The 15,711-nt window shown below is 43.1% G+C and overlaps 1 protein-coding gene across 7 annotated transcripts in view; it reads right to left on the bottom strand.

The window, feature by feature from the left end:
* The window catches only part of LOC139757156 (mothers against decapentaplegic homolog 3-like), a 231,799-nt gene that overhangs the window by 21,011 nt on the left and 195,077 nt on the right, over positions 1–15,711 (bottom strand). The gene's annotated exons all lie outside the window — the stretch shown is intronic.

The raw sequence follows: 15,711 nt of genomic DNA, 5'->3' as shown, positions 1-15,711 counted from the left end.
AGCCAGAGAGCGTTATTGGATTACGTGTTAATTAATAGGCGTGTGAAAGAGAGACTTTTGGATGTTAATGTGCTGAGAGGTGCAACTGGAGGGATGTCTGATCATTATCTTGTGGATGCGAAGGTGAAGATTTGTAGAGGTTTTCAGAAAAGAAGACAGAATGTTGGGGTGAAGAGAGTGGTGAGAGTAAGTGAGCTTGGGAAGGAGACTTGTGTGAGGAGGTACCAGGAGAGACTGAGTAGAGAATGGAAAAAGGTGAGAACAAAGAACATACGGGGAGTGAGAGAGGAATGGGATGTATTTAGGGAAGCAGAAATGGCTTGAGCAAAAGATGCTTGTGGCATGAGAAGCGTGGGAGGTGGGCATATTAGAAAGGGTAGTGAGTGGTGGGCTGAATAAGTAAGATTATTAGTGAAAGAGAAGAGAGAGGCATTTGGACGATTTTTGCATGGAAATAATGCAAATGACTGGGAGATGTGTAAAAGAAAGAGGCAGGAGGTCAAGAGAAAGGTGCAAGAGGTGAAAAAGAGGGCAAATGAGAGTTGGGGTGAGAGAGTATCATTAAATTTTAGGGAGAATAAAAAGATGTTTTGGAAGGAGGTAAATAAAGCAAGTAAGACAAGGGAACAAATGGGAACTTCAGTGAAGGGGGCTAATGGGGAGGTGATAACAAGTAGTGGTGATGTGAGGAGATGGAGTGAGTATTTTGAAGGTTTGTCGAATGTGTTTATATGTGTATATGCATGTGTATGTATATATATGTACATGTGTATAGGTTGAGATGTATAGGTATGTATATTTGCGTGTGTGGATGTGTATGTATATACATGTGTATGTGGGTGGGTTGGGCCATTATTCGTCTGTTTCCTTGTGCTATCTCGCTAACGCGGGAGACAGCGACAAAGCAAAATAAAATAAAATAAATAATAATTTCCCTGGAATACTCAAGAAACATACCTCTGTAATTTGAACACTCACCTTTAATCCCCTTTGCCTTTCTACAATGACACTATGCATGCATTCCACCAATCCTCAGGCACTTCACCATGAGTCATACATACACTGAATATCCTCACTAACCGGTCAACAACACAATCACCCCCTTTTTTAATAAAATCCGCTGCAATACCATCCAAACCCGCCGCCTTGCCGGCTTTCATTTTTCTCAGAGCTTTCACTACCTCTTTTCTGTTTACCAAACCATTCTCCTTGACCCTCTCACTTCACACAGCACCTCTATCATCTAACACATTCAACAAACCTTCACAATACTCACTCCATCTCCTTCTCACATCACCAGTACTTGTTATTACCTCACCATTAGCCCCCTTCACTGATGTTCCCATTTGTTCTCTTGTCTTACGACCTTTATTAACCTCCTTCCAAAGCATCTTTTTATTCTCCCTAATCTTTAATGATACTCTCTCACCCCAACTCTCATTTGCCCTCTTATTCACCTCTTGCACCTTTCTATTTCTTTTATACATCTCCCAGTCATTTGCACTATTTCCCAGCAAAAATTGTCCAAATGCCTCTCCTTTCTCTTTCACTAATAATCTTACTTCTTCATCCCACCACTCACTACCCTTTCTAATCTGCCCACCTCCCACGCTTGTTATGCTACAAGCATCTTTCGTGCAAGCAATCACTGCTTCCCTACATACATCCCATTCCTCCCCCACTCCCCTTATGCCCTTTGCTCTCACCTTTTTCCGTTCTGCACACAGTCTCTCCTGGTACTTCCTCACACAAGTCTCCTTCCCAAGCTCACTTACTCTCACCACTCTCTTCACCCCAACATTTTCTCTCTTTTCTGAAAACCTCAACAAATCTTCACCTTCCCCTCTACAAGATAATGATCAGACATCCCTCCAGTTGTACCATTCAACATATTAACATCCAAAAGTCCCTCTTTCACACACCTATCAATTAACACATATTCCAATAACACTCCCTGGCCATCTCTCCTACTTACATTTGTATAATTATGTATATCTCTCTTTTTAAACTAGATATTCCCAATCACCAGTCCTTTTTCAGCACACAAATCCACATGCTCTTCACCATTTCCATTTACAACACTGAACACCCCATGTACACTGATGATTCCCTCAACTGCCACATTACTCACCTTTGCATTCAAATCACCCATCACTATAACCTGATCTCGTGCACAAAACTGCGAACACACACACTCAGCTGCTCCCAAAACACTTGCCTCTCACAATCTTTCTTCTCATGCCCAGGTTCATAGGCACCAATAATCACCCATCTCTCTCCATCCACTTTCAGTTTTACCCATATCAATCTAGGGTTTACTTTCTTACACTCTATCACATACTCCCACAACTCCTGTTTCAGGAGTAGTGCTACTCCTTCCCTTGCTCTTGTCCTCCCACCAACCCCTAACTTTACTCCCAAAATATCTCCAAACCACTCTTCCTCTTTACCCTTGAGCTTAGTTTCACTCAGAGCCAAAACATCCAGGTTCCTTTCCTCAAAATACTACCTATCTCTCCTTTTTTCTCATTTAGACACACATTTAGACACCCCAATCTGAGCCTTTGAGGAGGATGGGCACTAAGTTCATGACTCCTTCTGTTTCCCCTTTTAGAAAGTTAAAATACAAGGAGGGGAGGGTATCCAGCCCCCTGCTCCTGTCCCCTTTAGTCCCCTTCTACAACATGCAAGGAATGCGTGGGAAGTATTCTTTCTCCCCTATCCCCAGGGGATATATATATATATATTTATTTATTATACTTTGTCACTGTCTTCTGCATCAGCAAGGTAGCACAAGGAAACAGACAAAAGAATGGCCCAACCCACCCATATATACATGTATATACATACACGTCCACACACGCACGTATACATACCTATACATTTCAAGGCATACATATATATACATACAGAGACATATACATATATATACATGTACGTATTTCATACTTCCTGCCTTTATTCATTCCTGTCGCCAACCAACCACACAGGAAATGACAACCCCCTCGCCCGCATGTGCGCATGTTAACGCTAGTAAAAGACAGCAAAAGCCACATTCATTCACACTCAGTCTCTAGCTGTCATGTATAATGCACTGAAACCTTAGCACTCTTTCCACATCCAGGCCCCACACAACTTTCCAAGGTTTACCCCAGACGCTTCACATGCCCTGGTTCAATCCACTGATGGCACGTCGACCCCGATATACCACATCGTTCCAATTCACTCTATTCCTTGCACGCCTTTCACCCTCCAGCATGTTCAGGACCCGATCGCTCTAAATCTTTTTCACTCTGTCTTTCCACCTCCAATTTGGTCTCCTACTTCTCCTCATTCCCTCCATCTCTGACACATATATCCTCTTTGTCAATCTTTCCTCACTCATTCTCTCCATGTGACCAACCCATTTCAAAACACCCTCTTCTGCTCTCTCAACCACACTCTTTTTATTACCACACACCTCTTACTCTTTCATTACTTACTCGATCAAAACACCTCACACCACATATTGTCCTCAAACATCTCATTTCCAACACATTCACCCTCCTCTGCACAACTCTATCTATAGCCCACGCCTCGCAACCATATAACATTGTTGGAAACACTATTTCTTCAAACATACCCATTTTTGCTTTCCGACATGATGTTCACGCCTTCCACATTTTTCAATGCTTCCAGAACTTTCACCCCCTCCCCCACCCTGTGACTCAATACTGCTTCCATGGTTCCATCTGCTGCCAAATCCACTCACACATATCTAAAACACTTCACTTCCACCAGTTTTTCTCCAGTCAAACTTACCTCCCAACTCCCTACTTCCCATGCATTCCTCACGGGTCGTAGAAGGCAACTAAAGAAGAAGGGAGCGCGGGGCTGGAAACCCCCCCCTCCTTGTATTTTAACTTTCTAAAAGGGGAAACAGAAGAAGGAGTCACGTGGGGAGTGCTCATCCTCCTCGAAGGCTCAGACTGGGGTGTCTAAATGTGTGTGGATGTAACCACGATGAGAAGAAAGGAGAGGTAGGTAGTATGTTTGAGGAAAGGAACCTGGATGTTTTGGCTCTGAGTGAAACGAAGCTCAAGGGTAAAGGGGAAGAGTGGTTTGGAAATGTCTTGGGGGTAAAGTCAGGGGTTAGTGAGAGGACAACAGGAAGGGAAGGAGTAGCACTACTCCTGAAACAGGAGTGGTGGGAGTATGTGATAGAGTGTAAGAAAGTAAACTCTAGATTGATATGGGGAAAACTGAAAATGGATGGAGAGAGATGGGTGATGATTGGTGCATATGCACCTGGGAAAGAGAAGAAAGATCATAAGAGGCAAGTGTCTTGGGAGCAGCCGAGTCAGTGTATTAGTAGTTTTGATGCACGAGACCAGGTTATAGTGATGGGTGATTTGAATGCAAATGTGAGTAATGTGGCAGATGAGGGAATAATTGGTGTACATGGGGTGTTCAGTGTTGTAAATGGAAATGGTGAAGAGTTTGTAGATTTATGTGCTGAAAAAGGACTGCTGACTGGGAATACCTGGTTTAAAAAGAGAGATATACATAAGTATACATATGTAAGCAGGAGAGATGGCCAGAAAGCGTTATTGGATTATGTGTTAATTGATAGGCACACAAAAGAGAGACTTTTGGATGTTAATGTCCTGAGAGGTGCAACTGGAGGGATGTCTGATCATTATCTTGTGGAGGCAAAGAAGAAAGAATGTTGCAGTGAAGAGAGTGGTGAGAGTAAGTGAGCTCAGGAAGGAGACTTGTGTGAGGAAGTACCAGGAGAGACTAAGTACAGAATGGAAAAAGGTGAGAACAAAGGACGTAAGGGAAGTGGGGGAGGAATGGGATGTATTTAGGGATGCATTGATGGCTTGCGCAAAAGATGCTTGTGGCATGAGAAGCGTGGGGGGTGGGCAGATTAAAAAGGGTAATGAGTGGTGGGATGAAGAAGTAAGATTATTAGTGAAAGAGAAGAGAGAGGCATTTGGATGATTTTTGCAGGGAAATAATGCAAATGACAGGGAGATGTATAAAAGAAAGGCAGGAGGTCAAGAGAAAGGTGAAAGAGGTGAAAAAGAGGGCAAATGAGAGTTGGGGTGAGAGAGTATCATCAAATTTTAGGGAGAATAAAAAGATGTTTTGGAAGGAAGTAAATAAAGTGCATAAGACGATAGAACAAATGGGAACTTCAGTGAAGGGGGCTAATGGGGAGGTGATAAGAAGTAGTAGTGATGTGAGAAGGAAATTGAGTGAGTATTTTGAAGGTTTGTTCAATGTGTTATAGACTGGCAGATATAGGGTGCTTTGGTCGAGGTGGTGTGCAAAGTGAGAGGGTTAGGGAAAATGATTTGGTAAACAGAGAAGAGGTAGTAAAAGCTTTGCGGAAGATGAAAGCCGGCAAGGTAGCAGGTTTGGATGGTATTGCAGTGGAATTTATTAAAGAAGAGGGTGACTGTATTGTTGACTGGTTGGTAAGGTTAGTTAATGTATGTATGACTAATGGTGAGGTGCCTGAGGATTGGCGGAATGCTTGCATACTGCCATTGTACAAAGGGAAAGGAGATAAAAGTGAGTGCTCAAATTACAGAGGTATAAGTTTGTTGAGTATTCCTGGGAAATTATATGGGAGGGTATTGATTGAGAGGGTGAAGGCATGTACAGAGCATCAGATTGGGGAAGAGGAGTGTGGTTTCAGAAGTGGTAGAGGATGTGTGGATCAGGTGTTTGCTTTGAAGAATGTATGTGAGAAATACTTAGAAAAACAAATGGATTTGTATGTAGCATTTATGAATCTGGAGAAGACATAGGATAGAGTTGATAGAGATGCTCTGTGGAAGGTATTAAGAATATATGGTGTGGGAGGCAAGTTGTTAGAAGCAGTGAAAAGTTTTTATTGAGGATGTAAGGCATGTGTACGAGTAGGAAGAGAGGAAAATGATTGGTTCTCAGTGAATATTTGTTTGCGGCAGGGGTGCTTGATGTCTCCTTGGTTGTTTAATTTGTTTATGGATGAGGTCGTCTGGAAGGTGAATGCAAGAGTTTTGGAAAGAGGGGCAAGTATGCATTCTGCTGTGGATGAGAGAGCTTGGGAAGTGAGTCAGTTGTTGTTCGCTGATGGTACAGCGCTGGTGGCTGATTTGGGTGAGAAACTGCAGAAGCTGGTGACTGAGTTTGGTCAAGTGTGTGAAAGAAGAAGGCTGGGAGTAAATATAAATAAGATCATGGATATTAGGTACAGTAGGGTTGGGGGAGAAGTCAACTGGTAGGTAAGTTTCAATGGAGAAAAACTTGAGGAAGTGAAGTGTTTTAGATATCTGGAAGTGGATTTTGCAGTGGATGGAACCATGGAAGTGGAAGTGAATCATAGGGTGGGGGACGGGGTAAAAGTTCTGGGAGCGTTGAAAAATGTGTGAAAGTCGAGAAAGTTATCTTGGAAAGCAAAAATGGGTATGTTTGAAGAAATAGTCTTTCCAACAATGTTATATGGTTGCGAGGCGTGGGCTATAGATAGAGTTGTGCGGAGGAGGGTGAAAGTTCTGGAAATGAGATGTTTGAGGAAAATATGTGGTGTGAGGTGGTTTGATCGAGTAAGTAATGAAAGGGTAAGAGAGAATGAGAAGTTTGAGGACAAAGTGTGGTGTGAGGTGGTTTGATCGAGTAAGTAATGAAAGGGTAAGAGAGATGTGTGGTAATAAAAAGAGTGTGGTTGAGAGAGCAGAAGAGGGTGTTTTGAAATGGTTTAGTCACATGGAGAGAATGAGTGAGGAAAGATTGACAAAGAGGATATACGTGTCAGAGGTGGAGGGAACGAGGAGAAGTGGGAGGCCAAATTGGAGGTGGAAAGATGGAGTCAAAAAGATTTTGAGTGATCAAGGCCTGAACATGCAGGAGGGTGAAAGGCGTGCAAGGAATAGAGTGAATTGGAATGATGTGGTATACCAGGGGTCGACCTGCTCTCAATGGATTGAACCAGGGCATGTGAAGCATCTGGGGCAAACCATGGAGAGTTTTGTGGGGGCCTCGATTTGGAAAGGGAGCTGTGGTTTCGGTGCATTATTACATGACAGCTAGAGACTGAGTGTGAACGAATGTGGCCTTTGTTGTCTTTTCCTAGTGCTACCTAGCGCACATGTGAGGGGAGGGGGTTGTCATTGCATGTGTGGCAGGGTAGCGACGGGAATGAATAAGGGCCGTTAGTATGAATTATGTACATGTGTATATATGTATATATCTGTGTGTGTATACATATGTATACGTTGAGATGGATAGGTATGTATATGTGCGGGTGTGGACGTGTATGTATATACATGTCTATGTGGCTGGATTGGGCCATTCTTTCGTCTGTTTCCTTGCGCTACCTCGCTAACGCGGGACACAGCAACAAAGCAAAATAAATAAATAAAATATATATATATATATATATATATATATATAGGGAGCAGGGGGCTGGAAATCCTCCCCTCTCGGTTTTTTTTAATTTTCCAAAAGAAGGAACAGAGAATTGGGCCAGGTGAGGGTATTCCCTCAAAGGCCCAGTCCTCTGTTCTTAACGCTACCTCGCTAATGCGGGAAATGGCGAATAGTTTGAAAAAAAAAAAATATATATATATATATATATATATATATATATATATATATATATATATATATATATATATATTTATTTATTTTATTTTGCTTTGTCGCTGTCTCCCGCGTTTGCGAGGTAGCGCAAGGAAACAGACGAAAGAAATGGCCCAACCCACCCCCATACACATGTATATACACACACATCCACACATGCAAATATACATACCTATACATCTCAATGTACACATATCTATACACACACAGACACATACATATATACCCATGCACACAATTCACACTGTCTGCCTTTATTCATTCCCATCGCTACCTCGCCACACGTGGAATACCATCCCCCTCCCCCCTCATGTGTGCGGGGTAGCGCTAGGAAAAGACAACAAAGGCCTCATTCGTTCACACTCAGTCTCTAGCTGTCATGCAATAATGCCCGAAACCACAGCTCCCTTTCCACATCCAGGCCCCACAAAGCTTTCCATGGTTTACCCCAGACGCTTCACATGCCCTGATTCAATCCACTGACAGCACGTCAACCCCGGTATACCACATCGATCCAATTCACTCTATTCCTTGCCTGCCTTTCACCCTCCTGCATGCTTAGGCCCCGATCACTCAAAATCTTTTTCACTCCATCTTTCCACCTCCAATTTGGTCTCCCACTTCTCCTCCTTCCCTCCACCTCCGACACATATATCCTCTTGGTCAATCTTTCCTCACTCATTCTCTCCATGTGCCCAAACCATTTCAAAACACCCTCTTCTGCTCTCTCAACCACACTCTTTTTATTTCCACACATCTCTCTTACCCTTACATTACTTACTCGATCAAACCACCTCACACCACACATTGTCCTAAAACATCTCATTTCCAGCACATCCACCCTCCTGCACACAACTCTATCCATAGCCCACACCTCGCAACCATACAACATTGTTGGAACCACTATTCCTTCAAACTTACCCATTTTTGCTTTCCGAGATAATGTTCTCGACTTCCACACATTCTTCAAGGCTCCCAGGATTTTCGCCCCCTCCCCCACCCTATGATTCACTTCCACTTCCATGGTTCCATCCGCTGCCAGATCCACTCCCAGATATCTAAAACACTTTACTTCCTCCAGTTTTTCTCCATTCAAACTTACCTCCCAATTGACTTGACCCTCAACCCTACTGTACCTAATAACCTTGCTCTTATTCACATTTACTCTTAACTTTCTTCTTTCACACACTTTACCAAACTAAGTCACCAGCTTCTGCAGTTTCTCACATGAATCAGCCACCAGCGCTGTATCATCAGCGAACAACAACTGACTCACTTCCCAAGCTCTCTCATCCACAACAGACTTCATTCTTGCCCCTCTTTCCAAAACTCTTGCATTCACCTCCCTAACAACCCCATCCATAAACAAATTAAACAACCATGGAGACATCACACACCCCTGCCGCAAACCTACATTCACTGAGAACCAATCACTTTCCTCTCTTCCTACACGTACACATGCCTTACATCCTCGATAAAAACTTTTCACTGCTTCTAACAACTTGCCACCCACACCATATATTCTTAATACCTTCCACAGAGCATCTCTATCAACTCTATCATATGCCTTCTCCAGATCCATAAATGCTACATACAAATCCATTTGCTTTTCTAAGTATTTCTCACATACATTCTTCAAAGCAAACACCTGATCCACACATCCTCTACCACTTCTGAAACCACACTGCTCTTCCCCAATCTGATGCTCTGTACATGCCTTCACCCTCTCAATCAATACCCTCCCATATAATTTCCCAGGAATACTCAACAAACTTATACCTCTGTAATTTAAGCACTCACTCTTATCCCCTTTGCCTTTGTACAATGGCACTATGCATGCATTCCGCCAATCCTCAGGCACCTCACCATGAGTCATACTTACATTAAATAACCTTACCAACCAGTCAACAATACAGTCACCCCCTTTTTTAATAAATTCCACTGCAATAACATCCAAACCTGCTGCCTTGCCGGCTTTCATCTTCCGCAAAGCTTTTACTACCTCTTCTCTGTTTACCAAATCATTTTCCCCAACCCTCTCACTTTGCACACCACCTCGACCAAGACACCCTATATCTGCCACTCTATCATCAAACACATTCAACAAACCTTCAAAATAATCACTCCATCTCCTTCTCACATCACCACTACTTGTTATCACCTCCCCATTAGCGCTCTTCACTGAAGTTCCCATTTGCTCCCTTGTCTTACGCACTTTATTTACCTCCTTCCAGAACATCTTTTTATTCTCCCTAAAATTTAATGATACTCTCTCACCCCAACTCTCATTTGCCCTCTTTTTCACCTCTTGCACCTTTCTCTTGACCTCCTGTCTCTTTCTTTTATACATCTCCCACTCAATTGCATTTTTTCCCTGCAAAAATCGTCCAAATGCCTCTCTCTTCTCTTTCACTAATAATCTTACTTCTTCATCCCACCACTCACTACCCTTTCTAATCTACCCACCTCCCACGCTTCTCATGCCACAAGCATCTTTTGCGCAATCCATCACTGATTCCCTAATTACATCCCATTCCTCCCCTACTCCCCTTACTTCCATTGTTCTCACCTTTTTCCATTCTGTGCTCTGTCTCTCCTGGTACTTCCTCACACAAGTCTCCTTCCCAAGCTCACTTACTCTCACCACCCTCTTCACCCCAACATTCACTCTTCTTTTCTGAAAACCCATACAAATCTTCACCTTAGCCTCCACAAGATAATGATCAGACAACCCTCCAGTTGCACCTCTCAGCACATTTACATCCAAAAGTCTCTCTTTCGCGCGCCTGTCAATTAACACATAATCCAATAACGCTCTAACGCTCTCTGGCCATCTCTCCTACTTACATAAGTATACTTATGTATATCTCGCTTTTTAAACCAGGTATTCCCAATCACCAGTCCTTTTTCAGCACATAAATCTACAAGCTCTTAACCATTTCCATTTACATATATATTTATTTATTTTGCTTTGTTGCTGTCTCACGCGTTTGCGAGGTAGCGCAAGGAAACAGACGAAAGAAATGGCCCAACCCACCCACATACACATGTATATACATTCACGTCCACACACGCAAATGTACATACCTATACATCTCAACGTATACATATATGTACACACACAGACATATAACTATATACACATGTACATAATTCATACTGTCTGCTTTTATTCATTTCCCATCGCCACCCTGCCACACATGAAATAACAACCCCCTTCCCCCTCATGTGCGCGAAGCGCTAGGAAGACAACAAAGGCCCCATTCGTTCACACTCAGTCTCTAGCTGTCATGTAATAATGCACCAAAACCACAGCTCCCTTTCCACATCCAGGCCCCACAGAACTTTCCATGGTTTACCCCAGACGCTTCACATGCTCTGGTTCAATCCATTGACAGCACGTCGACCCCGGTATACCACATTCTTCCAATTTACTCTATTCCTTGCACGCCTTTCACCCTCCTGCATGTTCAGGCCCCGATCACTCAAAATCTTTTTCACTCCATCTTTCCACCTCTGATTTGGTCTCCCACTTCTCCTCGTTCCCTCCACCTCTGACACATATATCCTCTTGGTCAATCTTTCCTCACTCATTCTCTCCATGTGACCAAACCATTTCAAAACACCCTCTTCTGCTCTCTCAACCACACTGTTTTTATTACCCTATTATTACTTACTCGATCAAACCACTCACACCACATATTGTCCTGAAACATCTCATTTCCAGCTCATCCACCCTCCTGTGCACAACTCTATCCATAGCCCATGCCTCGTAACCATACAACATTGTTGGAACCACTATTCCTTCAAACATACCCATTTTTGCTTTCTGAGATAATGTTCTCGACTTCCACACATTCTTCAACGCTACCAGAATTTTCGCCCCCTCCCCGACCCTATGGTTCACCTCCACTTCCATGGTTCCATCCGCTGCCAAATCCACTCCCAGATATCTAAAACACTTCACTTCCTTCAGTTTTTCTCCATTCAAACTTACCTCCCAATTGACTTGTCCCTCAACCCTACTGTACCTAATAACCTTGCTCTTGTTCACATTTACTCTCAACTTTCTTCTTTCACACACTTTACCAAACTCAGTCACCAGCTTCTGCAGTTTCTCACATGAATCAGCCACCAGCACTGTATCACCAGCAAACAACAACTGACTCACTTCCCAAGCTCTCTAATCCACAACAGACTGCATACTTGCCCCTCTTTCCAAAACCCTTGCATTCACCTCCCTAACAACCCAATCCATAAACAAATTAAACAACCATGGAGACATCACACACCCCTGCCGCAAGCCTACATTCACTGAGAACCAATCATTTTCCTCTCTTTCTACATGTACACATGCCGTACATCCTCGATAAAAACTTTTCACTGCTTCTAACAACTTGCCTCCCACATCATATATTCTAAATACCTTCCACAGAGCATCTCTATCAACTCTATCATATGCCTTCTCCAGATCCATAAATGCGACATACAAATCCATTTGCATTTCTAAGTATTTCTCACATACATTCTTCAAAGCAAACACCTGATCCACACATCCTCTACCACTTCTGAAACCATACTGCTCTTCCCCTATCTGATGCTCTGTACATGCCTTCACCATGTCAATCAATACCCTCCCATATAATTTCCCAGGAATACTCAACAAACTTATACCTCTGTAATTTGAGCACTCACCTTTGTCCCCTTTGCCTTTGTACAATGGCACTATGCAAGCATTCCGCTAATCCTCAGGCACCTCACCATGAATCATACATACATTAAATAACCTTACCAACCAGTCAACAATACAGTCACCCCCTTCTTTAATCAATTCCATTGCAATGCCATCCAAACCTGCTGCCTTGCCGGCTTTCATCTTCTGCAAAGCTTTTACTACCAATTCTCTGTTTACCAAATCATCCTCCCTAACCCTCTCACTTTGGGAATACCCGGTTTAAAAAGAGAGATATACATAAGTATACGTATGTAATTAGGAGAGATGGCCAGAGAGTGTTACTGGATTACGCATTAATTGATAGGCACTTGAAAGAGAGACTTTTGGTTGTTAATGTGCTGAGAGGTGCGACTGGAGGGATGTCTGACCATTATCTTGTGGAGGTGAAGGTAAGGATTTGTAGAGGTTTTCAGAGAAGAAGAGAGAATGTTGGGGTGAAGAGAGTAGTGAGAGTAAGTGAGCTTGGGAAGGAAACTTGTGAGAGGAAGTACCAGAAGGGACTGATAAGGATTTGTAGAGGTTTTCAGAAAAGAAGAGAGAATGTTGGGGTGAAGAGAGTAGTGAGAGTAAGTGAGCCTGGGAAGGAAACTTGTGAGAGGAAGTACCAGGAGAGACTGATAAGGATTTGTAGAGGTTTTCAGAAAAGAAGAGAGAATGCTGGGGTGAGAGTAAGTGAGCTTGGGAAGGAAACTTGTGAGAGGAAGTACCAGGAGAGACTGAGTGCAGAATGGAAAAAGGTGAGAGCAAAGGACGTAAGGGGAGTGGAGGAGGAATGGGATGTATTTAGGGAAGTAGTGATGGCTTGCAAAAAAGGTGCTTGTGGCATGAGAAGCATGGGAGGTGGGTAGATTAGAAAAGGTAGTGAGTGGTGGGATGAAGAAGTAAGATTATTACTGAAAGAGAAGAGAGCGGCATTTGGAGGAGTTTTGCAGGGAAATAGTGCAAATGACTTGGAGATGTATAAAAGAAAGAGACAGGTGGTCATGAGAGAGGTGCAAGAGGTGAAAATGAGGGCAAATGAGAGTTGGGGTGAGAGAGTATCATTAAATTTTAGGGAGGATAAAAAAGGTTTTGGAAGGAGGTAAATAAAATGCGTAAGACAAGAGAACAAATGGGAACATCGGTGAAGGGGGCTAATGGGGAGGTAATAACAGGTAGTGGTGATGTGAGAAGGAGATGGAGTGAGCATATTGAAGGTTTGTTGAATGTGTTAGATGATACAGTGGCAGATATAGGTTGTTGTGGTTGAGGTGGTGTCCGAAGTGAGAGAGAGAGGGAGACTGATTTGGTAAACAGACAAGAGGCAGTAAAAGCTTTGCGGAAGATGAAAGCTGGCAAGGCAGCGGGTTTGGATGGTATTGCAGTGGAATTTATTAAAACAAGGGGGTGACTGTGTTGCTGACTGGTTGGTAAGGATATTTAATGTTTGAATGACTCATGGTGAGGTGCCTGAGGCTTGGCAGAATGCATGTTTAGTGCCATTGTACAAAGGCAAAGGGGATTAAAGGTGAGTGCTCAAATTACAGAGGTATAAGTTTGCTGAGTATTCCTGGGAAATTATATGGGAGCATATTGATTGAGATTGGGGAAGAGCAGTGTGGTTTCAGAAGTGGTAGAGGATGTGTGGATCAGGTGTTTGCTTTGAAAAATGTATGTGGGAAATGCTTAGAAAAGCAAATGGATTTGTATGTAGCATTTATGGATCTGGAGAAGGCATATGATAGAGCTGATAGAGATGCTCTGTTGAAGGTATTAAGAATATATGGTACAGGAGGCAAGTTGCTAGAAGCAGTGAAAAGTTTTTATCGAGTATGTAAGGCATGTGTACGAGTAGGAAGAGAGGAAAATGATTGGTTTTCAATAAATGTCGGTTTGTGGCAGGGGTGCGTGATGTCTCCATGGTTGTTTACCTTGTTTATGGATGGGGTTGTTAGGGAGGTGAATGCAAGAGTTTGGATAGAGGGGTAAGTATGCAGTCTGTTGTGGATGAGAGGGCTTGGGAAATGAGTCATTTGTTGTTCGCTGATGATACAGTGCTGGTGGTTGATTTGGGTGAGAAATTGCAGAAGCTGGTGACTGAGTTTGGTAGAGTGTGTGAAAGAAGAAAGTTGAGAGTAAATATGAATAAGAGCAAGGTTATTAGTTACAGTAGGGTTGAGGGACAAGTCAACTGAGAGGTAAGTTTGAATGGAGAAAAACTGGAGGAAGTGAAGTGTTTTAGGTATCTGGGAGTGGATTTGGCAACGGATGGAACCATAGAAGCAGAAGTGAGTCACAGGGTGGGGGAGGGGGGCGAAAGTTCTGGAAGCGTTGAAAAATGTGTGGAAAGCGAGAACATTATCTCGGAAAGCAAAAATGGGTATGTTAGAAGGAATAGTGGTTCCAAAAATGTTACATGGTTGCGAGGTGTGGGCTATAGATAGGGTTGAGCGGAGGAGGGTGGATGTGTTGAAAATGAGATGTTTGAGGACAATATGTGGTGTGAGGTGGTTTGAGCGAGTAAGTAACAATAGGGTAAGAGAGATGTGTGGTAATAAAAAGAGTATGGTTGAGAGAGAAGAAGAGGGTGTTTTGAAATGGTTTGGTCACATGTAGAGAATGAGTGAGGAAAGATTGACCAAGAAGATATATGTGTCAGAGGTGGAGGGAACGAGGAGAAGTGGGAGACAAAATTGGAGGTGGAAGGATGGAGTCAAAAAGATTTTGAGTGATCAAGGGCCTGAACATGCAGGAGGGTGAAAGGCGTGCAAGGAATAGAGTGAATTGGAATGATGTGGTATACCAGGGTCGACCTGCTCTCAATGGATTGAACCAGGGCATGTGAAGCATCTGGGGCAAACCATGGAGAGTTTTGTGGGGGCCTCGATTTGGAAAGGGAGCTGTGGTTTCGGTGCATTATTACATGACAGCTAGAGACTGAGTGTGAACGAATGTGGCCTTTGTTGTCTTTTCCTAGTGCTACCTTGCGCACATGTGAGGGGAGGGGGTTGTCATTGCATGTGTGGCAGGGTAGCGACGGGAATGAATAAGGGCCGTTAGTATGAATTATGTACATGTGTATATATGTATATATCTGTGTGTGTATACATATGTATACGTTGAGATGGATAGGTATGTATATGTGCGGGTGTGGACGTGTATGTATATACATGTCTATGTGGCTGGATTGGGCCATTCTTTCGTCTGTTTCCTTGCGCTACCTCGCTAACGCGGGACACAGCAACAAAGCAAAATAAATAAATAAAATAATATATATATATATATAGGGAGCAGGGGGCTGGAAATCCTCCCCTCTCGGTTTTTTTTAATTTTCCAAAAGAAGGAACAGAGAATTGGGCCAGGTGAGGGTATTCCCTCAA

This window comes from Panulirus ornatus, chromosome 25 (assembly GCF_036320965.1).
Source record: "Panulirus ornatus isolate Po-2019 chromosome 25, ASM3632096v1, whole genome shotgun sequence".
Classification (NCBI taxonomy): domain Eukaryota; kingdom Metazoa; phylum Arthropoda; class Malacostraca; order Decapoda; family Palinuridae; genus Panulirus; species Panulirus ornatus.
Note: the sequence above shows the minus strand (reverse complement) of the source record. Positions and strands in the feature narration are given on the sequence as shown.